At 33.7% G+C, this 26,827-nt stretch overlaps 1 pseudogene; it reads left to right on the top strand.

Moving 5' to 3' along the window:
• Positions 1 to 16,082: 16,082 nt before the first annotated feature.
• Positions 16,083 to 17,196, top strand: LOC120187338 (annotated as a pseudogene).
• The last annotated feature ends 9,631 nt before the right edge of the window (positions 17,197 to 26,827 follow it).

The following is a 26,827-nucleotide window of genomic DNA, read 5'->3' as shown; positions in this document are numbered from 1 at the left end:
TTTATTTATTCGGTATTAAAATATAAGCTATTAAAATTATAGGGACTAATTATAATATTTTCCATAAAAAATATATAATTAAGCCAGGGACTAAATTATAAATTAAATAAAATTAAGAGACCGAATTAAAAGGATCGAAATTTGATTTCAGTGACTAAAATGTAAAGTTACAGAACTGTGGTTACTAAGGAAAGGGTTTGTCCATGTGTGAAATTACATCAAGGCCCTCACCAAAACTATGTCGTTTTGGTGAGGGTATTTATACCCTCTTTATAACCGGCCTTAAGGCCAAATTTTCATTTCTCTCTTTCTCATTCTCTCTTTAAAAATGAGAGAGATATTTCTCTCTCACCTCTCTCTGGGATTCCCTCACCGGAGGGAATCCTATTGTCGGTCGGTAGCTGTATGCCGCCGTTAACACCGTCGCCGGCCACCGTCGCTGATGGCTGAAAAACATAAAAATTTCCTGAATGATAGATCCGGCTATCCTAATGTCGATTCTAACCTCCGTTTCCCCTAACGATCCTTAGATTTTCGTATATCTAAATAAATACCTTTGGTATTTCGACTTCAACGGTGGCGCGTATGGGCGCGTGGGAACTCTAGTGGCGTCGTAGCTTCTTCGGTAAGGTTTCTCTTAATTTTTGTCTCGATATTTTGGTGGTTTTTGGTTGATGTGTTGCTCTCTGTTCTTCTTTGTAGGTTCGGTCAATGGCTTTATAGCCATCATCGGCGCTTGCCTCGGACCGGATAAAAGGAGAAAGTTTGGTGAGTCACCAAACTATGGTGGTGACTCACCCTAGAACTTGAAACGTTGGCGGCTAGCGTTGATATCTCTTGAGTCTTCAGTTGGGGTCGTGACAGCGAGCGTCAGTAGCGGTTGATGGGAGCAGAGGTGGCGTTGACGACGTGGCCCTAGGGTATCATAACCATAGGGTTTCTTGCTGGAGCCATCTAGACCGTTGGATCTAAGCCAGATCCAACGGTGAAAAGGAGCGGTGGCTGGGGTTGAGATATAAACCTTAAACGGGTTTAAGGTTACCATTTAGACTAGTCTGGGTGTGTTTTGTAACTGGGCCAGTCTGGTTTTGGGCCTGTAATAATAATAATATTAATAATAATAATAATTAATAATAATATAATAAAATAATAATATTATTAATAAATAAAATAATAATAATAATAAAACCAAATAAAAAAAAACTTATTGTTTTTTCGTCTTTTCCCTATTCTTGTTAACACAAGAATGAGCAAGATGTTTATAATAAAGAATAAATTGAATTTCGAAAATAAATTGAATTTCGAAAAGATAAACTTGGAATCTATTAATAAATATATAGTAATGTATTCAAAGTCATGGCAAACATAGGAATGATAAAAATTCAAGTGACTCAACAAATTATTAGCATAAGTATTTCTAAACTAATCAATTTGATATAATTTAGAGCACTGAGGTAAGCTTATGTCTGGAAGATCTCAAACGTTGCCAGAGTGCTTGTAGATGTAAAGTTTCTCCCAAAATATCAAACTCTTAAGAGGGTTTAATTGCCAGATGCCTAATATCAACATGCATTTGAGCCGCCTTTTCAGGTTTTCAACTCAAATTCTTCCTTTGGTTGCAAGACACCCTTTGCGAGTTTTCATCTTGACCATCATTTTCTATATTTTTTTCTTTTTTTCTCCAAGCATAATATTTCTTGACAGAATCTGAGTTTATTGGGTTTCTCAAAACTTTTCCATCCATTTCTGCCAAGATCAATGCTCCTCCGGAAAAGGCCTTTTTTACAACATATGACCCTTCCCAGTTAGGCATCCATTTCCCACAGAAATCTTTATGTATAGGCAAGATCTTTTTCAGCACTAGATTACCCTCTTGAAATTCTCTTGGATGTACTTTCTTGTCATGAGACTTCATCATCCGTTTCTGATACATCTGCCCATGGCAAATAGCTTTCAATCTTTTCTCCTCAATAAGGTTCAATTGACCAAATCGAGCTTGGATCCATTCAGACTCATCCAATTTTACCTCTCTCAAGATTCGAAGTGATGGGATCTCAACTTCAATCGGTAAGACTGCTTCCATCCCATAGACTAAAGAAAAAGGCGTTGCCCCGATAGATGTTCGCACAGTAGTTCGATATGCATATAAAGCAAAAAGTAACTTCTCGTGTCAATCTTTGTAAGTTTCAGTAGTCTTTGTAATTATTCTCTTGATGTTCTTATTTGCTGCTTCAACTGCCCTATTCATCTTTGGGCGATATGTCACTGAGTTTGCATGCTTGATCTTAAACTCTGCACAAAGTTCAGTCATCATTTTGTTGTTCAAATTCAGAGCATTATCTGTAATGATTCTCTTTGGTAGCCCATACCGGCAGATTATTTCTTTTTTTTTTATAAACTTGCAAATTATAGACCTCTTAATATTGGTATATGAAGCAGTTTCAACCCACTTGGTAAAATAGTCAATTGCCACTAGGATGAAACAATGTCCATTTGATTCTTTTGGTGTGATTGCCCCAATGACGTCTATACCCCACATAGAAAATGGCCAAGGTGTTGTCATTACATGTAAAGGCGATGGAGGTGCATGAATCTTATCTGCATATACCTGGCATTTATGACATCTCCTTGCATAATCAATGCAATATGTATGCATGGTAGCCCAATAATATCCATATCTCATTATTTTTCTAGCCATTGAAAGACCATTTGTATGTGTTCCACATATCCCACTATGTACTTCCTCAATGATGCTTCTGGCTTCGCTAGTATTTACACATCTCAATAGCATTTGATCATTTCTTCTTCTATACCAAGTCTCACCATCAAGAAAGTATCCAACAACCATTCTTCTCAATGTTCTTTTATCAATCTCAGATGCATTTTGTGGATAACTTCGATACTTGATATATTGCAAGATATCATAATACCATGGCTTGCATCTGCCTCTTCATCCACACTGTAGCAATGTGCAAGAATTTCATATACTTGCATTTTAATAGGCATCATATCAACTTTCTTATTTGCTTGAAACATAGTAGCTAATGTAGCCAAAACATATGCCATTTGATTTTCCTCTCGAGGGAGATAATTGAAGGTGACACTTTCAAATTCTTTCACTAATTCGAGGGTAAAATCTTGGTATTCTAGCAATTTTGGATCTTTCGTTTCCCATTCTCTTCGTAGTTGATACACCACTAACGATGAATCTCCATATATCTTGAGAAATTTAATTTTTCTTTCTATGGCTGCCTTCAATCCCATGACACAAGCTTCATATTCCACCATGTTATTGGTGCAAAAGAACTTCAATATGCTTGTAAAAGGATAATATATATTTTCTGGAGAAATTAACATTGCCCCAATTCCTCGTCCCAAGGCGTTAGATGCTCCATCAAAATAAAGCTTCCAAAATTCATCATTTTTTCTGACTTCTTCATTCATGGATATGCACAACAAATCTTCATCTGGAAAATTAAAACTCAAAGACTGATAATTATTTGATACATGACTGGCCAAAAAATCAGCTATGACACTTCCTTTTATTTCTTTTTGGTTGACATATACGATATCAAACTCGGATAATAACATCTGCCATCTAGCCATTTTGACTGTTAAAGCTGGTGATTCCATTAAGAACTTTAAAGGATCAAGTCTAGATATCAACCAAGTGGTATGATATAACATGTATTGTCTGAGTCTTCTAGTAGCCCACACCAAGGTACAACATAATTTTTGTATTGGTGGGTATCGAATTTCACAATCACTGAACTTTTTACTCAGATAATAAATGGATTTTTCTTTTCTTCCAGACTCATCATGTTGTCCAGTACACATCCCATTGAATTTTCAAAGACTATCAAGTAGAGAATTAATGGTCTATCAGGAATTGGTGATACTAAAATGGGGGCATTGGATAAATATTTCTTAATAATATCCAAAGTTTCTTGACATTCATCATTCCAGACTTCAGGATTGTTCTTTCGAAGTAACTTGAACACTGGATCACATTTGTCAGTTAATTGAGAAATGAATCGAGATATATAATTTAATCTCCCCAAAAAGCCTCGAACTTCTTTTTTTGTGTTAGGTGGTGGAAGATCTTGAATTGCTTTTACTTTATCTGGATCAATCTTGATTCCTTTTTGACTGACTACAAATCCCAAAAGTTTTCCTGATGTTACCCAAAAAGTGCATTTAGCGGGGTTGAGCTTTAATTGATACTTTCTCAATCTCTGGAAAAGCTTTCTTAGATTTTGAATATGTTATTCTTCAGTTTGGGACTTGACAATCATGTCATCCACATATACTTCATTCTCTTTATGCATCATGTCGTGGAACAGAGTTACCATTGCTCTCTGATACGTTGCCCCTCCATTTTTCAATCAAAATGGCATTACTTTGTAATAGAAAGTGCTCCACATGGTTACAAATGTTGTTTTTTCCATGTCCTCAAGATTCATTTTTATCTGATTATACCCTGAAAAGCCATCCATGAATAAAAACCATGCATGTCCTGCAGTATTGTCCACTAATGTGTCTATATGAGGTAATGGAAAGCTATCTTTCGAACTAACTTTGTTAAGATCTTTGTAATCCACACATATTCGAACTTTCTCATTCTTATTTGGTATTGGAACTATGTTGGCTACCCATTCTTGATATTTGGTTTCCTGTAGAAAACCTGCATTTATCTGCTTCATCAGTTCCTCTTTAATCTTCAACAACATTTCTGGCCTCATTCGTCTGAGCTTTTGTTGAACAGGTTTATATTCTGGACTGATCAGAAGTTTATGCACCACTATATATGTACTCAAACCAGGCATATCTTTATAAGACTAGGCGAATATATCTTTGAACTCTTGGAGGAGATTTATCAATTCTCGTTTTATCTGGGCTGACAAAGTAGTACTAATTTTCACTTCTTTCATTTATTCATTGGTTCCCAGATTTACAGTCTCAATCTCTTCTTTGTGAGGTAAGATTTGTTTATCTTCTTTTTCTACCAGTCTTAACAATTCAGTAGGAACATCACATTCTACTTCATCCTCACACTCATTGATTTCTTCCAAACATATGGGCCGCTCTAAATTTATCTCATGATTAAATTTAGGAATAATCATGCTATTAACATTATGACACTTGCAAATTTAAGTCGGACATATTTCCGAAAAGATATAATAAATTTATGAAATAAATATAAAGAATGAGAAATAATGAATATAAATAATGTAAAAATGTGAAGTATAAAGAATGATTGCCATTTGAGAATTTTAAGAAAACTTCTTATATTTGATATTAAGTGAACTTAACATAACTGCCCTTACAAGATAACAAATTTTTTTCATATTCTTGGGCTAAAACATAAAGGTTGGTTCTGAGTATTACTCTGAGTTAATATTAAAAACTACAGGGAGATCTTTAGCAGTCCAATTATTGAGTGTTTCACCAGGAAGACAAGGGCGAATCCCAGCCAAGTATTTGCCAGTCTTGTGGTCATTTATGATCATGTTGATAAATAATCCTTCCATAGCTTCCTCAACCATGCTTTGATCTTTCGTCAACTTTTTTTCTTTAAGAGCATCAACCAAATGTTATTCCACATTAACCATTCCTCTCGATTTGAATGTAAACTTCAAATGAGGAAAAGACATAAGTTCCCATGGAATTTCTTCTCCTTTCAGTCTTACTCTTCTATCTTCACCTCTTCTTTTCATCTCTTTGTTCCTTTGTTGAAAGTTGGGCTTAAATCCATGCCCAAAATGATCTTTTTTCATCTTCATACTTACAAGAACTGAACTTCCCTGAAGATTCTCTCCCAAACCTTTTCCAGTTTTAGCTCCTATGCCTAAAGTCTGTCGTACAACCATTTTAGTGCAATCAGACATTATGGGATGTGTAATTTTGCTTCCCTCAGCAATAAAGGTTGCATTGATAAATTCCAAACCTTGGAAAGAGCACTCATCATCATTTGTTTCAATATACGGAGCATCACTTGTCACATAAGCAATGATTTCTTCCTCAACTCCCACACATATCAGTTGACCATCAACAACGAACTTTAGTTTCTGATGCAACGAAGAAGGAACATCTCCTGCAGAATGAATCCATGGCCTCCCCAATAAACAATTATATGTAGGGTGGATATCCATTGCTACAAAGTCGATATTGTACACTACTGGTCCTATCAACAGTGGTATTTCCATTTTCCCAGTACTTTCTTTTGAGTACCATCAAATGCTCTCACTATGTTCTGATAATTCTTCATGTGTGATTTATCCACCGGCATCCTTTGAAGTGTGACTAATGGCATCAAGTTAAGAGCAGATCTATTATCAATCAATACTTTTGGGAAAACATGGCCATGACAATGTGTGGTAATATTCAAAGCTTTCACTGATCCCATTCCCCCTTCAGGTATTTCATCATCAGTGAACGTTATGTAGTTATCAGCGGCTATATGCCCCACAATCCTGTCAAGCTTGTTGAGAGATATGTCTTTAGGGATAAATGTCTGATTAAGCATTTTCATCAAGGCATTTCTGTGTACTTTTGAATTCATCAATAAATAAAGAATTGAAATTCGTGCTCAACCACACTATATTCGCTATGTTTCAAAAATTTCAAAAATTATTGTGTTTGTTTTTCTGTTACGGGCTCATTGACTGTTGGCGGGGATTCATCATTAAATACCTTTTGGGGTATCACTGTAGCTTTTCCATTTTCTTTTGCTTGTTCTGATGCATTCGATGTCTCGGGAGAGTAACACCTCCCACTTCTTGTAAAGAATCCGACTTCACTTACTATTTCAGATGTTGAATCCACACACTGTACTTTCTCTTCTGCTATTTCTAGAGAAACGAATCCTCCTACCATTGAAATATTGGTAGTATAATTCCAATTTACCTTGTGGGTATCCTTATATGGAAATGGTAAAGGAGTTGTGATAACCATTTTCGGCTTTATTGGTGTAGGATTCACTGTAGATGGTTTCACAGTGATAATCATAGGGTCACTTGTTCTCTGCCTAGGTTTAGAATCTTCTGATGCGCAAACTTCATTTTTTTTCCTGGTTCTTCTTCAAAGAACTCTATCTTTTTGTCATTCATCAGTTTTTGTACCAATCCCCTAAATTTAGGGCATAGTTGAATTCCATGTCCCTTTTCTTGATGATATTTGCAATAATTTTCGCCTTCATTAGGCTTTGACTTGAATTCTTGTTGAATCATACCAGATAAGGATATTTGTTGAAATATCCAACCAAAGGGAGATTTAATTTCAGAAACATCAGTTTTTGCTATCCTTCTATTCTCTTCCTTTATTGCGTTCACGCTTTTATCTCCATGATTTGATAGTGGATGATTCGACGTAGCTGGTGAATTAAATTCCAGTTTCCCAGTATTAATCAAAATTTGGACCACCCTTTTGAATGCTAAACAATTTTCAATAGAATGACCTGTAATTTCGTCATGATAAACACGGTGTGCTTTTATATCATACCATGGAGGGAATGGTGGTTGAATAGGAATCAAGGGATAAGGCCGTATTACATCTGCCTTTAACAGTGAATCATAGATCTCAGCATAGGGTACTGATAATGGTGTAAAGGAAAGCCTTTCATTTTCCCTGCGAGATCCTATGGATTCTATTCGATTAGTGTTTGTTTCCTCTTTCTTAACCCTTGGTTGGGTTATCGTAACACTTTTTGAGGTATCCTTGTTGTAAGCGTTCGTATTGTTAACTTCGTTCTCCTCTTTTGATACATGGGTGTTTTGGAACTAGACCCCTCACTTGATTCAATTTTTCCATTTTTCATGACATTCTTAATGAGTTCTCCAAAAATGACCAAATATGCAAAATTTCTGTTGCATTACCCATTAAATGACCTAAATATGGGGCCTTTAAAGTATGGACGAACATCACTGTGGCTTCTTTTTCTGATAGTGGTGGCTGAACTTGTGCCGCTGTGTCACCCCATCTTTGAGTGTACTGTCTGAATGTTTCCTTGTTTCTTTTTCTCCAAATTTTGGAGAGTCCATCTATCGGGAACCATGTTAGTAACGTGGTGGTACTGCTCTAGAAATGCTTTTGCCAGATCTTTCCGTGATCTGATATGGGCTTTGGTCAATTGAGTATACCATTTTAAGGCTGGTCCTATCAAACTGTCTTGAAAGCAATGAATTAACAATTTCTCATCTTTCACATGACATGCCATTCTGCGACAAAACATGGTAATATGGGACGAAGGGCATGTAGTACCGTCATATCTTTCAAATTCATGAACTTTGAACTTAATGAGGAGGATTAGGTCCGGGACTAAACTCAACTCACTGGCGTCAAACCCATAGAACGATTTAGTTACCTCTACGGATTTTATTCTTTTCTCCAAGCTCTTGATTTGTCTAGCCAATTCTTCATTGGCTTTTTCTTTCTCATTCAACTCATTCAAATTTGGAATTAGATGCTCAGCATTAAATTCTCCTATCTTCACATTTGACATAAGCGGATTTTTGCTTGAAGATGCGGGATCCACTAGTTGATTCTCATTAGGTTTGGTTTCTTGAAGTGCCGAAGTGCGAGCATGGATGTGCACAGGTGTGATACCAGGATGATAAACCGATTCTGGTGTGAAACCTAAAGGATATATAGGTTCCTGGTCAAAAGATACAAGGTTTTCATGATTTTTTCCAATAGCTTGCTTCTTGAGCATATCCTTTATTTTCTGCATCATATTTTCTTGTGAATTTGCAATGCTGGCTTCAATCTTCTCTAATTTCATTCTCATTTCTGCTTGTTCTTTATTATGTTGTTCCTCGAGACGTTGTATTTTATCATCTATTTTCATAGTCGCTTTTCTAGTACCGTAATGGTGTTGAATTTCTTATTTGGCCAGGATAACTGCGATTGAAAATCTTTTTCATATTATTATTTATTTAATGAATGTTTATTTTAATGTGAAATAAAAATTATACATAAACAAAATAATGCAATGAATAATGAATGTATGCAAAATGCATGTATGCAAAAGGTATTGATCTCAAAAAGTTAACTGTCATAGAACAACTTCCATTGGTATATAAAAGTTTTCCATATAATAGTTCATAACTACATATACGGCATAGCTTTCCTATTAAGCTCTATGATTTCCTTCATCAGCCATGACATCTTCTTTCCAAACTTAGAAACTGGATAAATGTGATGCTCAATAATCTTTGCTTCAGCAACTAACTCCTTAATATACCTGGTAACTTCGCTCATTTATATCATGGCCTCAACTACCATACTGCTTCTATCTTCACTTCTTTCTTTATAGAAATAATTTGATTTTTTCCATTGTTCATTAGTTCCATCGAGAGTTTGCTCTAACTCAGTGATTCTTACTTGACAACTGTGTACTTTCAAGATCTCGGATTTGTCTTCGTAGTGAAGCGTTCTCCTCATAACTCCCTTTAAGATCACTAGGTCCTAGACGAACCTTCTCTTGGAATAATGATTCTTCAAGTTGCAAGATGTAAGTATTAAACTCTGTGTTTTTGTTTCTACACTGATCCAAATCCTCCAAATCCTCTTCAAGTTTTGTTCGTGTTTCTTGTGTCCTTTGATTAAGCTTATGGATTTGCACATTCTTGTTTCTACATCGTTGCATCCAATTGCTGGCCACCTCTTGCCCTGCTTCGAGTCTGGTATTGAAGTTCTTTCTCTCCAAATCCCATTTTTCCTTTTCAACATCAAACTTTCGATCCTTTGTCCCCTAACTTCAAGTTCGGCAATCATATTATTCATTTCAGCTTCAAATCCCTTGAATATGGTGTTTTTCTCAACCTCAAATCCCTCAAGAATTCCATTCTTCATATTTTCTAATTTTTTGACTCGATTCCTTTCTTTCTGCATTTCATTCATAATCTCACGACTTTCAGCTTTGTGCTTTATAATTTGCTCCCTTTTGTCAACCTCAAGATCTTCAATTTTCTGCTTTCTTTTCTCAAGGCTTTTGAGTAAACGGCTATTTTTTCCTTTCAAATCTTTGACTCAGCATTTCTCAATGTTCAACTCTTTGGTCATCTGTGTTGTTGCTCTGATCGATCCTAATGGTCTCCGGGATTTTTGCAGCTCATGCTAATTCTTCTTTAACGTTTTGAACTCACCATCTACATTTTCTTTTTTTTCCTCAGCATTGCACATTGTGCTGAATGAAAGTCAACATCGACGCCTAACATAGCTTTATATTGTCGCATTTGTTCTAACTCTTTCGACCAACCCTTTATCTTGTCGCATTTGTTCTAACTCTTTTAACCAACTCTCTCTTTCTACTTCAAGCTCAACTCTTAGGATTTCTATCTCTGACGGGACTACCCGAATGCGATCTTCCATAGAGATATCCTCATTTTGGTCTGGTAGAGGAATATTTTCATTTTTCCTGATAGACCTCCATTCCTCATAATCAGGGGTTAACATTACTTTCGCTGTTTTGGCTCGAATACAGAAAGTTATTTTCCAAGCTTTAACAACATCCATGATGTTTCTTTTGTAATTTTTTTCTATGAAATGCAAACTCAGACGAATGTAACCCAGCAATAACAGGAACAAATTGACGACCCTCGTACTGCCTTATAGCTAGAAGTGGTGCATATCCAATTCCTCCCCATAAACCGAGTAGCATCACCCAGTTGTAGTCACCACATTTGTAAAAGAACTCCCATTGTATTTGCCAAGGGGCACGCCAAACGATGTCATTGCTTTGCAGATTTCGAAGGGCATTTATCCACATGTCTTTCGTGACTTTTTTCGGCCATTCTTGCTCTAGAAACTCTTTCAAAGGTGAGTAGTCCGTACTAAAGCGACAGTATAAAACCTTTTTTGTCCTCCAAAAATGGCTACAGATCCAGACATATAACAATTGTGTGCATCCATAAAATCGTCCACCTCCCAACCTTCTACAAGCGCTTAACGATCGAAAAGTCTCTGCTATAATTGTAGAAGCATGATTGACCCTTTTTTGTAGCTGCTCAAATAAATCTACTATTGCTTCCTCAATGTATCCCAATGCTTTCGGGAAGATGACCATACCATATATACTCAGAGCAAAGAGATCAAATCGTACTTTATCATCTGGATGACTCTAAATGATTTCTTTGATGTTGGTCCAAGAAATCCCTTCGCCCTCACCCTTTTGTTTTGTACGGGCCACTACCCATTCCTCTCGTACTCGTGCAATCTTTGCTAATTTAACTCTGAAAGGTTGAGTTTTGATTGACCTTGAATAAATTCGATTCTCCAAAGCCCCTTCTATATGTAGCAAAGTTGTATACTCTTTAATAGTATAAACCAATTCCTCTTTATTGAAAGTGAAACAATTATAACCCGGATTCCAGAATTGAATCAAGGCTCGAAGCAATTCATCATCAACTTCGACATATAGCAATTATGGAATGTCCCCGTAATACTAATAGAACTGTAGCTTTTTGTTTGAGTCCCAACTCTCCCAAATGCCTCGCTGATCTTGAATATCATTTCTTTTTAGAGAAACTGGAGCATAACTTGCTAAATCTGGTACATAATCATCCAACAGACTATCTCCCCCTGTCTTTGTATGTCTTCAGACCACTGTCTTACTTTTGAGTTTGGAATTATTTGATCTGAACACTTTTTATCCATACATGAAGGTTTTCCAATGAGACGATTAACTCGAATATCAATACCTTTAATTCTGTATGATGCCATGCAAACAACAAAAATAAAAGAAAAACATAAAAAGAAATGAATTAGTTCAAATAATAAGGAAAGAAAAATTTAATTTAATGTCTACCCAAATATTTTTATCTAAATATGCTTTCTACATAGCGTACTTTAAATAATACTATAATTAAATTCACATGCAATTTATTCAGCAGGGAAATAAATAAATAAATTAAAAGGAAAAAGTTAGAATTTATTTCTCCTTCGTGTACACTTATTTTGGACAAAATTTCGGCATGGTTTCAGATCGGAATAGTTTCTAGGGTTTACTATATGCAGAGTTTCAGTTCTAAGAGTAAAGGTACTCGAATTGTCCATGTTGGTGCCCCCTTGGGCTGCCAAACCCTCAATCCTAGACCATTACAGACTTAAGCGGATTGAGTTCAATTCAAAGGGACACATTTCTCTATGCCTGACACGGAGAATAAATTCTCACGAAGACATAGAATATATGAACCCCGAAAGCTACTTTCTAAGTCTAACACGGAGAATAAATTCTCACGAAGACGTCGCTTTCACTCCCACTTAAAAGGGAAAAATCTCAAGTATAAAGATTATGTTTATGCAATGTATGTGTTGTGTGTGAGGAGAAATATTCAAACAAATAAAAATAATAATATCTAAAAAACATTAATAAAGAAGAATATATAATAAATATTATGAAAATCATAAGTAATAAAAAAAGAATTATAAATTAAATAAATATGAATTTTTAATTTCTAATTGATAGAGACAATTTATAATTGATTTTAAAGCTTGACCAGGTCTCCAGCGGAGTCGCCAAGATGTCATAACCGGTTTTCGCCCGGGCACAAATTTTTTACTTGGAGGGAAAAATAAAATGAATAAATAAATGATTTTGATTTAAAAAATGTTTTGGGAGTCGCCATTGGCTTTTTTGGGTTAGGTAGGTCAAATACCTAAAAACAATCTTTTAAAATAGTTTTTAAGAAAACATAATTTAAAAGATAAACTGATCTGCGTATAACCAAAAATTTTAGTAAAAAAGGAATCGTGGTCAGTTACGTTTAGGGAAGGATTAGCACCCCCATAACGCCCAAAATTGGTATTCATTAATTATAAGTTGTCTATATTATTGGAAATTTAAGAATTCAAAAATATATTTAATTCATAATCATGTGATTTTAAATTTATTAGTATAATTCCAAGAAAATATATTGATTTTTATAAATATATATATTTTTTATATTTTTATAAATAAGATATTTATTTACTTAGAAATATCAGAAAATAACTTCTAGTTGCTTTAAGACAGCCCTTTTCTTAATATTAAAAAATAAATAAATATTAATAAAACATTTCTTTAAAAATAATAAATTAAATTAATATATATAATTTATAAAAGTAAGATATTTAGTTATTTACAAATATCAGAAAATGACTTCTAGTTGTTTTAAGACATCCATTTTCTTAATATTAAAAATAAATAAATATTAAAATATGATTATTTTTCCTAAAAGTAATTTATATAAAATTAAAGCAAATATATATATTTTATAAATAGGATTTTTATTTAATATAAAAAAATCAATAAATAAGTAAATAAATATTATTTATTATATATATATTTATATGACTAAATAATAATAATAGTAATAATAATTAAATATATTGAAAATAAAAGGATAATAATAAAAATAAATTGCAATTTAAATAATAAAAACAAATAAAATTAAAATTACAAGATTAAAATATAAAGCATTTAAAATTAAATACACTAATTCGAAATATTATGAAAAATAATGGTTAACAGTGTAATTTAACCTAATTATTTATTCGGAATTAAAATATAAGCTATTAAAATTATAGGGACTAATTATAATATTTACCATAAAAATATATAATTAAGCCAGTGACTAAATTATAAATTAAATAAAATTAAGAGACCGAATTAAAAGGATCAAAATTTGATTTCAGTGACTAAAATGTAAAGTTACAGAACTGTGGGTACTACGGAAAGGGTTTGTCCATGTGTGAAATTATATCAAGGCCCTCACCAAAACTACGTCGTTTTGGTGAGGGTATTTATACCCCCTTTATAACTGGCCTTAAGGCCAAATTTTCATTTATCTCTTTCTCATTCTCTCTCTCTCTAAAAATGAGATGACATTTCTCTCTCGTCTCTCTCTAGGATTCCCTCACCGGAGGAAATTCGGTCACCAGCCGACAGCCATATGCCGCCGTTGACACCGCCGCCGGCCATCGTCGCCGGTGGCCGAAAAACACAAAACTTTCCCGAATGATAGATCCGACTATCCTAAGGTGTATTCTAACCTCCGTTTCCCCTAAATATCCTTAGATTTTCGTAGATCTAAAGAAATACCTTCGATATTTCGACTTCAACGGTGGCGCGTATGGGCGCGTGGGAACTCTGGTGGCGTCGCAGCTTCCTCAATAAGGTTTCTCTTAATTTTTGTCTCGATATTTTGGTGGTTTTTGGTTGATGTGTTGCTCTCTGTCCTTCTTTGTAGGTTCGGTCGATGGCTTTATAGCCATCACCGGCGCTTGCCTCGGACCAGATAAAAGGGCAAAGTTTGGTGAGTCACTAAACTATGGTGGTGACTCACCCTATAACTTGAAACGTGGGCGGCTAGTGTTGATATCTCCTGAGTCTTCAGTTGGCGTCGTGGCAGCGAGCGTTGGCAGCGGTTGATGAGAGCAGAGGCGGCAGTGACGACGTGCCCTATGGTATCATAACCCTAAGGTTTCTTGCTGGAGCCATCTAGACCGTTGGATCTAAGCCAGATCCAACGGTGGAAAGGAGCAGCGGTTGGGGTTGAGATATAAACCCCAAATGGGTTTAGGGTTACCATTTGGGCTAGTCTGGGTGTGTTTTGTAACTAGGCCGGTCTGGTTTTAGACCTGTAATAATAATAATATTATTATTATTAATAATAAAAATAAATAATAATATAATAATAATATTATTAATAAATAATAATAAATAATAATAATAATAATAATAATAATAATAACCAAATGGAAAAAAACTAGTGTCTTCAATGTGCATTAAATTCCCACTGGAAACTATTGTTGTTCTCTTGAGATTGCACCCTATATCAGGATCCGAGGCACTACCAATGGCAGCCCACTCCGATTGCTCCATCCCAACCGTCGCACGCATGTTAATCGCTAGAGATGATCTCATCGCCCTCTCTTTGTTAGAAAACGAAACGAACAGGTCATCGTTTTTTTCCGAACTTCAATCATCTGCTGGTCTAACTACTCCACTGCACCCTCTGGTAACACGATCCTGATGACAAAATCACTCCTGCCTGATCGGACGTTTATAGAATTGGGTATGTCAAATGAGCGAGAGGTCTAGAGTGAAGAGCGTCGGCGCCGGCGAGGGGTGGACGGTTTTTGTGGACAACCTAAGTAAATAGGTCACTCGATTGCCTCCCTGAGGCTCATCTGGTACAACCTCCATGACCACCTCCGTGCTTTCCACCATCTTTCCCATCAGAGCTTCGGAATTCGTTCTGAAATCCCTCAACTTCTCCATCCACACCTTAACCTGCTTACCCTTGTTGGTTACTGGCTTAATGCCTCTAACTTACTCTCCGTCTTATGTGTCCTTTTCAGTTTCTACTCTAGGGCCTATAACGCAAACGTTGCTTTCGAAACCATGATAGTTCAACCATCAATCCGAGCATTGTTCATTTTGCTGATACCTTGTTCCATACCTCCACGAATCGCAAAATGAACAAACGCAAAGGTGGGGTTCTTTTATCTAGGTTTTCTATTATTTTGAGGAATAAAGACTTGGGTGACCTTACCATAGTGATTGAAAACCTCTCTCAGTGCTCCTCTTGTGACCTGTTTACTTAGGTTGTCCACAAAAACCGTCCACCCCTCGCCGGCGCCGGCGCCGACGGTCTTCACTCTAGACCTCTCGCTCATTTTCTTGTCTTAAGTTTTAACTCGTATAATATCGTCAGTATTTTTAATGCTTGTGTAGATGCAATTTGCTTACAATACCCTCCTGATTGAGGGGTTAAAGATTATCCTATTCTCTTCCCTGTATTTCTCGGGGGTGCTTGAGAAGTTGCAAATTTTGAAGGAAAAGTTAGAAGACGAAGACTTTGATGCACTTCGGGAAATTCGTCAGACAGTTCTACAGTTGGCACCGCCACCCGAATTGCTATCCATTTTTTCTGTCAAACTTAAGATGTTTCGCCATAGCTTGAGACATCGAATCGAAGATTTTTTTGGGAGGCAGGTAGTCAGATTGATTTCAATTTATTATTACTTTCAGGTGAAACAGCTGAAGACCAAGATGCATAATTCCGGAATGACTGCCCGGAGATGAAGGCGAACATAGGTTTGAGCAAGCATGGACTGCTATAAAGAAGGTGTGGGCTTCGAAATGGAATGAGAGAGCGTATTTCAGCACGAGGAAAGTCAAACTAGACCATGACTACCTATGTATGGCTGTCCTAGTTCAGGAAATAATCAATGCTGATTATGCGTTTGTTATCCATACTAGTAATCCTTCTTCAGGGGATTCATCAGAGATCTACGCCGAGGTATGTATCACCGATTATCATCTTTCTGTCATGCTCATTTAATTTTTCTGCCTCGAAAGAAAATGGACTTATTTTCATTCTGTTTGACATAGGTGGTGAAGGGACTTGGAGAAACCCTGGTTGAAGCTTATCCGGGTCGTGCTTTGAGCTTTGTTTGCAAGAAAATCAATCTCAACTCCCCTCAGGTAAAACATGCCTGAAGGTATAAGCTTAGATTTTACATAAACTTGATACCATACCATATTGACAAAATAAAAGATCACAATGCCACTAACAACTTCCAAAACATTCAGGTGCTGGGATATCCAAGCAAACCAATTGCTCTCTTCATAAGACGTTCGATTATCTTCCGCTCTGATTCGAACGGCGAAGATCTAGAGGGTTACGCGGGTGCTGGCCTTTATGACAAGTAATACCCTTCCAAGCTCTCTTCACAAAAAAGATAGTGATGTACATATTACTCCGTGTGCTACAGAAAGAGAGGTCGAGATTGTGCTATATCCTTATTAACCCTTTTCAACCCCTCCTGATCAATGTCTTGACATTTTATTATTCGCACATACGTCGAAAGCTTTGAATTTACCGAACAAAGCTCGTCACCGCTATACCGGTCACTGACACTTTGATATTAAATGCAGTGTGCCGATGGACAAAGAAGAGAAAGTAGTGGTCGATTAATCGACCGAGTCGTTCATAAATGATGGCAAGTTCCAACAATGGATCCTGTCGAGCATTGCTGGTGCAGGAAATGCTATAGAGCAGCTGTACGGATCCCCACAAGACGTTGAAGGTGTGATTAGGGATGGCAAGGTTTATGTTGTCCAGACAAGACCCCTGATGTGATCCCTTTTTGTTCTTCATTTATTTATTATATTAATTACTCTTTTTCGAAGTCGTATAACAAGGATTAAAAAGAGACAACAACGAATAGCAAATGAGAATTAAAAAAAAAAAAACTAAAGGTATCTGAAACCACAAAAGTAAAATGTTGGTATATATGCATGTATCATGTATGTATTATAATAAGATGTATTTTGCAGGGTGGCCGATTCAGTGCTAACCTTTCTGTAATTTTTATAAAGATGCTTCTATAGTTGATTATTTATTATGTGAAATAGTAAATATTCTTTTTCCCATTTTATATTTGTTTAAATAATTTTGTTTATCTTTTTTTTATATATATTTTCCATGTACCATCGCACTTTTTTAAATAAATAAGATATCTTGAAAGTGGATTATGATTAAAAATTCTATTGTCAGATTTTCTCTTAAAATAATTATTTTTTTATGAAAAATCCTTAGGTGACTAATAAAACATTCTCTCTAATAAACATTTCAAAATAAAGTTCGGATGAAAAATATATTTCGTTATTATTATTTTTTAAATAATAAGTTTAGTTATTAGATGTTAATAAATTGCGGCATTTGATTGTTATTAAGTAACTATAGCTGTAGACTATTTGGATCGTGTTAGCGATGTGACATAAATGAATGAATATATAAAATTAAAAGATATTGAAAAAATAAAAAGATTATTTTGATTGAAAATAAAAATTATATATATGTTGAAAATAGAAATTCAATACAAAAAGATTACACCTAGATGCTTTTTCATCAAAACTACTAACTTTAAACAATGGTCTAATGACACACTTGATCTTCCTTTCCTACCTTATTTTCACTTAAACAATTAAACTTTGAATGTTTACAATTTAGTACATGAACTTCCAATTTTTATAATTTAGTCATTTCTTTTAAAAACTGAATCAAATCATAGTCTAACCGATCTCAATTCTTTTCATTGGACACACGTTCTAAGGCATAAAACAATCAAATAAACCCAAGAAATTATTTTTCGATCATTTGACGTCTAAAAATCTTAGACTGATTTTTAAGATGTTACAATTTCACCTTTCAATTCTTCTTATGGTTTGATTTTTTTTCAAGTAAAAGTGTTAATTAATTAATCAAAGTTTAATCTCTGTAGTTAGAAAATTTTAATTATATTTGATCTGGAGGTTGAGGGGTTCATTAAAGAAAAATTGATTAACATCCCCACTGCTCCTCGACCATTGACAGCACCACACCGCCACAGCCACCAATAAAATAATTGGATAAATTATTGAGAGGTCCCTAAGATTTTGATCATTAACATTTAATGATTTTTTCCCATTTTGCCAAAAGAAAATGCCATACGGCCGCATAGGTAAAATTATTGAGATAATAGGATTAAAAAAATTTCTTGAGATAATACACTCGTAGAATTATTTGTTGATCTAAGGTGAATGCTACAATAATGGAACGGAGACTTATAGCACTCTAAGCGTCACATGGGAGACGCATTGAGGGCAATGGATCTTCAGTCCAAAGAGTGTATCTCGCATGACGTTTCATGTGTCTTCGGTTAGAGTGTGTCGCATGACTTTCCATGCGTCTACGGTCATGAGTGTGGGGAGGACAATGTGTCTTCCATATGAACGATACAACGAGCAAACTATTGAAAATTTGATTCCCATAGCTATCAACCTATTCTTGTAGCTGAAAATTGGTCTTGCCCATGTAATTTTAAGCTCTCATACCCTACCAACTATTACATCAACTTTAACATAAGAAATTTTTTCAACTATATATATATATATATGTATGAATGAGTGCAGGAATGAACATCAAAAAGCCCAAAAAAAGGAGAAGATTGAAAGATGAAGCAACTGATAGAGAGAGCATCTACAAAAAAGATTGGCAGAGGGAACATTTCAAAAAATTCGGTGCTCCTTTTTCTTTCGTTATTATAAGTTGAGTAAGTAATATATGGTAAATTTATTTAATTTTTTTATATTTTATCTCATATTATTCTATTAAATATTTTATTTATTTAATATGTTAAATTTTTTCACAGGTAAAAGAGTGATCGAAAGATTTTTTTTCAAATTTAGTTGTTGAAAGAAACGACCAAGTAAGTGCGAAGAAATTTTATTTAAAGTATTTTACAATTTATTATTATGTTAATATAATTTTTAATATTTTAGTTGTATTTTACGATTTATGGTTATGTTAATATTATTTTTATAATTTTTATAATATCCTTTTATGATTTATTGTTATCATGTTATGATCAGAGTACAACTATTTATGTACATGTATTTTTTATTCTAAATTCTAAATTTTAATTTGTAGAGAAAATGAGAAACAATTTTTTCATGATTTCCCATTATAATGGTCAAATTATAGAAAATGAGCTCGAAGTTGTTTTTCAGTCAGAAAGACCTATGAATATGATGTTTAAAAATGACATCGCATTTGTAGAAATGAAGCAGAAGATAAAAAGAAAAATTCGAGCTATAATTGATGGTTTGAGATATAGGTTTATGGTATGTCCCAATCCAGTTAGGTATGTTGTAGTACTACTTAAAGAAGATGATGATATTGAAACCATGATTGAATTACACGAGTCAACAATTATTGCAGTTATTGAGTTGTTTATTATTGTTTGTAAGATATCTGATGTTCTTGGGTCATCAAGAAATGTGGTTGGAAAATCATCTCAAATGGCTTTCGAAAATGAGTTTGAGGATCCAACATACAAGTCGATAAACAATTTTATAACACTATTGGAAAGTACAAATGAAGTCGACGAGACATCCGTGACAATAAAGTACTCCACTAAACCAGAAGGTCTGTCCATGATTTCATCGAGCCAGAAGGTACTCCACTAAGCCACATTCTTAATCGATCTCTCAATGAGTATGGAAATAAATTTAATTTTAGTATATCCTCATGCACACCTTACTGTCGAAATGAATCGTACACCACCAAAAAATGCTCTAATATGTTGCTTAGCATCTTCATGAGGCGCACCACCAAATTGTTCAATAGAGTTCAACATGTTGAACATCACCGATTTGAACTCGAAGTGGGTTACTTGAATTAGTGGAGCTACAATCTCAGAGTTGAGATTTTCCAAGATGGGAAGCTAAGTGATCTCTAATAGGTCTTGGTCGAGCTATAACTCCATCATTGCGGTTTGCAACAGTGTTTGGATCTTCATGATCCTCTAATCTATTTTGAACTCCATATATGGTTCTTTGAGCACATCTTCTTTGATTAAATAATATTTCAATCTCAAGTTCAAAAGGTAATAATGGTTCTTTAGGTGTTCCTAAGGTCATGCAACAACACAACATATGAAAAATATAAATAAAACAACAAATAAATATCTACAAAAGGAAGAAATGAAATGGTGCAAAAACTAAGCTTAAAGTCATCGATTGTCAATCCTTGACAACAGTGCCAAAACTTGTTGTGTGTGTAATGTGATTCACAAAATGTGCAAGTATACACGTCGCTCAAGTAATAATAGTGATGAGTGAGATCATCTTCATAGGGATTGGAGGGAATTTAAGTAAAGAATATGCACCCTAAGTATAAACAAAAATTATATATGAAGTGATATAAACAAAGTAAAGTAAATGTTGTGACAAAGGAATATAAACAAATGCTATAGCAAAAGAATGTTGAAAATTGGATTTGCAAGATAAGACAACGATATGAAGCCTCACATATGCTAAAGGCTCAAGAAGATAAAAGGTTGGGTTTACTATGGAATCCTATGACTTATCCTAAATAAAATGTCTAACACATACCCTTAATACTTTTCTCAAAAGAATTTACTAAATTGTTTCTAAGCTATCTCTATTAAGAAATTGATACTGGAAATGCTAAAGAAACACATCTCTGTGTAAACCCTAGCAAGTAACTATCATTGAATACCTACTCCTTTTAATCGTTAAAACCCTATCTTTATCTCTAGGGCGAGTTAAGGTTTTTCTTCCCAGCTTAAACTCATTGTCCATGTAGATCTACGCTTAACTCTCTCAAATATTAAGTGTCTAACATAGATTAAGGCTAACTCTTAAAAGATCTTACGAATATAAGCAAATAAAATAGTTAACAAAGAAAATATTAAACTGAAAATGCTTCAACAATCATTTAACAAGTTATAATCATCCATAATAAACCCAAGCCATAATAAGTTAGTTCATGGTCGGGTAATGAACATCCATAATCATTCGTGAAATACAACCCATGGAGAGAAATAATAAGGAAGGAAAGAGCAACTAAAGGAAGAAAAAACTCGTGTACCGTGAGCTACTGTGAATCGTCTCAAGAATTGCTAGCTTCTTTCAAAGTCCAGCTTGATATTCCCTTGGAGAATCAAAAATGGAAGTCACCACGAAGCAGGAGACAAGAAAAAGGAAGAGTGACCACCTTTATATCTGTCTATCTCATAAATTACATTCTACCTTAAACATGGGTGTCATTTGTTTTAATAGTGGAGGCTCCTAGGGTTTTGTGCCCTTAATTCCTTGTGTTTCTTATGAAAAAAATTCCCTTCACATGTGGGGTACACACACCAATATTGGAAACAACCCCAAACATTATAATGTAAAATGGATCAATGGTGTAACAACACACTAATATTGTCAACAATTCCAAACATCTTGGGGTACACATGCTATTATTTCTCCATCTACGTACGACCTTCAAATAAATTGTAAAACAAAATTATATAGAATAACTTAAATTAAATTATAAATAAATAAATAATTTAAATATACATAAAATAAAAATTATTATATGCCTCATTTTTACTTTTAATGTCAATCTTCAACCTAAACTCTTTAATATTATTATGCACTATACTCTTTTTTTCTATTTTATGATTCCATTTGTATATCAATAAAAAAAGTATTCATTAATTATTTTTAAATAAAATAAATAAATTCTAATTAAGATTTTAAATCAAAATAGAAATATTACCTTCCGACAAGAGGAAAGTCAACCGTAATTCGACTAATTGGTGTTAAAAATGAAAATTTGCGCCAAACCCATGATTGTAGTGACATCAGACATCTACTGATTTCCATGGTATTAATATTATTTATGATTTAATGACGCCTTGCACATATCACGGGTATGAGAACGCCAATATCATTGATCCCTAACTATATTAATGAATATTCTCAAAATTATCTAAAAATGAGAGATATTGTGTGTGGACTAGATTACCATATTTATCTGGCATCAAAACTCCTACAATTAATTGCAATATATAATGCTCAAGTTATATATGAAATTTCTTGCTCGATACTATTTTCATCGAGCTTAAATTAATTCTCTAACCATGAAAGCCTCAAATGTCACCCTTTTAAATATGGTTTTCCTGGTATCTTCCCAAGGTACATATTAAAAATTTGATTCACCATGTAATCATCTTTTCGCACCAATGGTATCCTATTTCTTAGTACCCCAAGTAGTATGACCGCATCCTCCATAGTTATCGCGTAGTCTTCACACGAAAAATGAGATGTATGTATTTCTTGTCTCCATTGTTCAATCAACACTCTGGTCAAAGTAGAGACCAACTTGTACTCTTGAACAAATTTTACATTGTAAAATCCAACATATTGCAAGTTATCGACAATAAGAGGGTGTGGCTTACAATAAATGTTAGGTCGATGACAAATGACTCGTTGCTCGTATTCCTACATTTAATTAATTCATTAAATTAATTAATTAATCATAAAATAAACTTCTAAAATTTAATAGTATTAATTTGTTTTTAAATAAAATATATTATTAAATAATAACACCATTGTTCTTAAACAAATAAAAATATGTTGATCATCTAGTCTTAGTTGTTGATTTTGTACTGCAACTTAAACTAATAGAAAAAAAATACTTTTTTAATTAAATAAAGCTAAATTTCAGAAGTTTGTTTTCCGTATTTTATCGTGTTTGATAAGGAAAAACATATCAGTCAAAGTATTTTATTTTCCTGATTAAACTTTTTCATTTAATATTCTAGGTAAAATGTTTTATCATCTTATTTTTGGTACAACATTTTACCATTTTCTTTAACGCTGAACTACTTATTTTCTTCAACGTTGAACTACTTATTTTCTTCAACGTTGAACTACTTATTTTCTTTAACTTGAACTGTCAACCTTCACTACCTCCCTTATGACATCAGTATCGACATTGTTTTTACGATGACGATAACTAAGGTAAGTGTATCTCTCATTCATCTTCTTTGTGATTTCTTTCTTCTTTCTATTCTTTATATTATTTGAAAATTTATTTTCATTTCTTGTATTTCATACTCTCAGTTTGAGAATCTGATAGGTTGTATTTTTCCTTATAAAATAATGTCTCAAATCTTGCTTATCTTATCAAACTTTGATTGCATATCCTGGATTGCTTCTCTTAACTCTATCCTTTTCTCTTGTCTGATAGCACCCTTAGTTTACATTTTTTGAAATATTTTGATTGATCTTTTACCAACACTTTTACAGGTTGAGACCATTGCATTTCTTACTTTGACAAGGTTGCTTATTTTTATGATATGCTTGGCTTACAAACTACAAGATGGACTTCAATTATAGTTGTTGCTTCATATTTGTGGTAGAGAAAAGACAAGGCTGAAATCTTGTATTATTGTGTAATATAGTTAGATAATATTATTGTTAAATTATTTGGAAGATCTTATTTGTTAAAAAATACAAGATTATTTATAGATTAAATTATTTGGAAGATCTTATTTGTTAAAAAAACACTAGATTATTTTTAGATTAAATTATTTGGAAGATATTATTTGTTAAAAAAACGCAAGGAACACAACATTTTGCAACTTATCCTCGTTCAACATTCTATGCAGTTAGAAAATATTGTTGTGTAAAATAATTATATAATATTATTGTATAAGATTATTATTACTAATTATTTTTTAGTTGGTCAATCAAGTTAATATATTATAATATTATATTTAAAATTTTGTCAGATATAATTTTATAATAATCAATTAATTTAAAAAATAAGGTAATAAAATAATAAATTATGTAATATGTTTTGTTTCCCAAAAATAGAATCTTAAAATTATTTTTCAAGAAAACTTTTCAAACGAAAAATGATTTACATAACATCATCAAAACACTAAAAAGTGATTTTTGAAAACATTTTTTAGAAAAGGTAATTTATTTTTCATAATTCATTTTCTAGAAATTATTTTTAGTCTATGAAACATACCCTAATAATTAAATTAATTACTAAAAAAATCAAAATCTAACCTAAACATTAATTTAAAAAAATTATTTAATATAAAAAATAATCTAAACTAATTTTAACAACAACAAAAAATTACTTTCTTCGAATATTCTCTTCTCCTTTAAACTGACTTGGATATCTTTAATCTAATTTCTTTTTGAATCTTCTCTTCCCTTCTTCTTTTCCAAAGCCTCATCCCCATTCACATACAATTATTACTACACCTACCAACCATCGCTCACCCCTACCATTTACATGGATGCAAAGCTGCCCCTCTCTGCCATGCAATTATTTATCTTTGGATAACAGCCCGTGATACCAAGTAAGGAGGAGACACGCTACCTGTAACACGCCAAATTACAGTATAATAGTTTTTCTTTTACTTGAGAGGTATGTGGGCTATGAGGATTTCATAATTTAAGTCGTTGGGTCGAGTGTGGGCTTAATTGAATAAGGATTGATCCCAACTAACCACAAAAATGAGATTTTTGAATTGTAAAAATATAATAATGACAAAAATTGTAATTAACCCATTTTTAAAAAGTTGAGAGATATTATATCTCATAGCTAAGGGTAAGTCCTTTGAGTCATTTCCTACTTCTTTTAAGCTTTATATTCATTCATAGCTCCTCCAGAAACATTATTTGAAGGATTCACGCTTTGTGTTTCTTATTTTACAAGAGAAAAGGAGAGTTTTATCATCAAAGCCCTAGATGAGAGTGTTGGGTGGTAAAAGGAGCTTTATTTCGGGATTATAAAATCAAGGTAGTGTATTTCTAATCCTTTGGAGTGTTAAGGCTTTCATAAGCATGAAGAATTGCTAAGATTTGTGTATTTGAGCATTTTAGGGTTTATGTTTGATTTCATGAGTAAACGATGTTTGATGTAAAGCATGTGTTTTATGCCACTTTATGACCCTAAGTAATATCCTAAATCTTTGGCACATGATTAGGAACCAAACTAAGACATTTATTATGATTTTTTTGGTGTTTCCCGAGCCTAAATAAGACATTTTGGGTTTGAGTATCAATACTAGATGAACTTGGAGAAATTTTGGTGATTTCCAATTGAGAGTATTAGTACTGTTAGAAAGAGTATCAATACTCTCAACTAAAGTATCGATACTCAGGGTACCTAGTATCGATACACATAAGGGTATCGATACTTGACCCTAAGGTATCGATACTTTAAGTAGAATATTGATACTACTCACTTTGGATGGTTATATTTGACCTCTTTAAGGCTCTAAAAGCTAAGGATGATATATAATTGTGGAACTTAGTATGTGGGGGACATAAATGACCAAAGATGCCTAAAAGCACTCATAGGTGTGAGTTACAACTGAGGTAACCATAATAAGTACAATACATCAAAGTAAGTTCAATCAAGCACATATCAAATAGTTAAGAATGAGGATCATTGTAGAGAATGTACCAACAAGCGGTACAATAATTAAGTCAAATTCAGTAATAACAGAAATTGTATGCTTCGAGAACGTCAGTGAACAAAGAACGTATATATTATCCTTCTATTTCAAGGGGTTTTGGGGAGAAGTACGATAAGATCGATTAGAGTGTCACTACCCAATAATGAACCTGAGTCAGGTATTGGACTAACTAGTGTTTCAGACAACAAATAACAAACACAGTAATCGTCATAAAATCATGAAACACGTAGAGACTTCTCTAGAGATAGAGAATGACTAAAATGCCTTTAAGTAATGAATGATCGAAATAAAATTGCGTAATAAACTAACAAAAGTAAGAGACTAATAAACACTTACATAATGTTTTATGTAATAGAACGAGCAAGATAGCAGCTAGTGAGAGAATGACCTAACTTTATTGTATTTAACTATGCTAGACTATAGTCACGCTACCTTAGTTACCCTAGTGGTGCATTGTTAGTGTTATGCAGCCTTAGGCCCCTTAGTTATGCATGTATAGTTACATCAGTCCAATACAACAGAGATTCTTAAAGCTTGGCTTGATGGCTACGTGAGACCAAGCTAATGCTTCAGTTGAAAGGTAATTGTATCGATGTTATATGACACCGGCTTCCCCTTCTATGATATACTTGATAGCTATGTGAGACCAAGGGATCATTCAACAGCTCAGTGGGAGTTTCACCGATGATATGTTACACTGAGTTCCTTCTGTTGACTAGTGTATGATAACTATGTAAGACTAGATATTAGTAGTGTTGCATTCATATAATTCAAAATATAGTCAATGTTGCAGTTAGATAATGCATATGAGTGTTAGTGTCGCATTTAGATAATACAAAGTAGTTATACTCAGTGTGGTTAGAGACCCAATAAAGGTGTAGTCATGGAGAGTCCCTTATAAGAGGATTAAAAGAAGCGTGAGACTTCTACTTCAATGATAAAATATTTAAACCTTGAGTAGGTAGTACTTGATTAAGATCATGTATGTACCTAC

The sequence above is a fragment of the Hibiscus syriacus genome, unplaced genomic scaffold (assembly GCF_006381635.1).
Source record: "Hibiscus syriacus cultivar Baekdansim isolate YM2019G1 unplaced genomic scaffold, ASM638163v2 tig00113725_pilon, whole genome shotgun sequence".
In the NCBI taxonomy this organism is placed as follows: domain Eukaryota; kingdom Viridiplantae; phylum Streptophyta; class Magnoliopsida; order Malvales; family Malvaceae; genus Hibiscus; species Hibiscus syriacus.
This window is presented reverse-complemented; position numbering and strand designations above follow the sequence as displayed.